This window comes from Ptychodera flava, unplaced genomic scaffold, assembly GCF_041260155.1.
Source record: "Ptychodera flava strain L36383 unplaced genomic scaffold, AS_Pfla_20210202 Scaffold_79__1_contigs__length_559180_pilon, whole genome shotgun sequence".
Lineage (NCBI taxonomy): Eukaryota > Metazoa > Hemichordata > Enteropneusta > Ptychoderidae > Ptychodera > Ptychodera flava.
The window spans coordinates 419,797-422,037 of record NW_027248401.1 but is presented as its reverse complement, the minus strand read 5'-3'; positions in this window follow the sequence as shown (position 1 = coordinate 422,037).

The window sequence follows — 2,241 nt, the reverse complement described above, 5'->3', positions numbered from 1 at the left end:
CCGCGCTGGGAAAACACAGTATCGTACGCAGGGCCATGGAGCTAAGAAGGTACCATGGCAGGGCTAAGAATGATCCAGACTAGGTGCAATTATTGTGGCCCATATGCCGTGCGCGTGCGCTGGCTTTTCTGACCTGTTTTCTTTGCAGCGCTGGCCTGTAGCGGCTGCTGCTTCACAGCAACACGTTAGGAAAAGACCGCGCACAGCCCGGCCGGCCGTGAGCTGCCTTTTTTGTGGCTAGACCCTGGCAAGACTAAAGCTGATACACGCATAGTGCTAGCTCTGCATGGCTGGGCTGTGTGTTACCGGCGTTATACGGCCTCCCACCACAAAAGCCACCATGGGAGGCCGTATAACGCCGGTAACACACAGCCCTGCCATGCATAGCTAGCATAGTGCTAGCGCTTATGCTATTCAAGTGCATTTGAACTTTCCGGTTTATTTTGTGCTAGCGACAACAATGACCGTGGTATTGCTATCACGAGAGATCACCACTGGTATATTTTCAACAATCAGTCATTCTCTGTTTTAATGAAATTGGTGTCATGTCAGTTGTAAGATAGGAACTTAAAAGTGTCAATTCTAAAGTTTGAGTACAGTATTTTGAATGAGCTGTATGTATTCCAACTCTCTTTATGCATAAGCAGATGTCCAGAAACTATTGTAAGGAAAATGTGATTGAAATATTAGTGCATGTTGCTTTCTAATACTAAATTCTTATAGAGAAAACAGAAAGTATCAGGAACTTGCCATGCTTTTCATATGAAGGGCATGCTGAAAAATATGTTTGATATTTTAAAGAAATGCGCCCAAGGGCGCGCCGAAAAATTTTAAACATACAGATATCTCAAATATATATATGTCAAATATATAAAGTTTTGCACTAGGACAGGGGTCTAAAAATATGTCTTATTATTATTAAAGTAACGCGCCCAAAGGGCGCCCGAAAATGCAACTCAATGCTGAAATTTGTGGCTGGCACAATGCATTTTATGCAAGTATGAGCCCTTGTTGAATTTGAAAAACACACTGACCCCCTATTGGGCATTTCAAAAACATGGTGACCCCATTACCAAAGTCAAACAAAGGGTGACCCCCATGAATCCACCGCCCCCCTGGCTGAAGCAACTGACCATTCCCTTAGCTACATGCTCGCCTGTACCTCCATGCTCCTTGTGTCAAATGCCCCGAGGAAAGTCCGAGACCAAGAATTGCTGTCTTTTTCCTCAAATTTATCTTCATCCATCATCGTGCATGGGTTTATTGTACCAAGATTTCAGTATTAAATTTTTGTCTTTATTCTCGTAACTATGTAGACTGCAAAAGTTCGCTGCACAGCTGACGGACAGCAGTGGTCTCAGTGAACGATCGTTGGTTGACGCGGTTGTATGGTTGACGAGTAGCCCTCCGTACAGGTCTGTGTGTTCCCGGCCGTATAATGCCAGGAACACACAGACATGTACACAGGGCTAGGCTGCCCAGATCAGTGGTGATCTCACCTGATAGCAATACCACGATCATTGTTGTGGCTATCTTACTGGATCAAAATAAACCGGAAAGTTCAAATGCACTTAAATAGCACAAACGCCAGCACTATGTGTGTATTGGCTTTCGTCTTGCCAGGGTCTAGCCGCGTACGATACCGGGCAGAGTTCAATCACGCTTTCTGAGCACAAGCATCACCAGGTATTACACTTAATCCAAGACGAGTCTGTATGTAAAATTTTCCCACCGAGTCTGTGTATAAAACTTCCCAGCTAGCTGTATGTAAAATTTTCCAACCGAGTCTGTGTATAAAACTTCCCAGCGTGGTGTGTCTTCAGAACGAGTTTGTATATGTAAATCTTTCCACCGAGTCTGTGTATAAAACTTCCCAGTGTGCTGTGTCTTCGGAACGAGTTTGTATGTAAAATTTTCCCACCAAGTCTGTGTATAAAACTTCTCAGCTATAGCTCTCTTCAGAACAAGTCTGTATGTAAAATTTACCCACCGAGTCTGTGTATAAAACTTCCCAGCTATAGCTGTGCCTTCATAACGAGACTGTATGTAAGATTTTGCTGAGAGTAGTTGTATCATCAGAACGAGGCCCGATATATATAAACTTTTTGCAGCTGTATCGCTGTATCAGAACGAGGTTCAATATGTAAGAAACTTACTCAGCTCAGCTTCATCAGAACGAGGCTGTATAAACGTCAGCAGCTGCCTCGAAAACGAGGCTCAATGTAAAATCTTCGAGCTGTA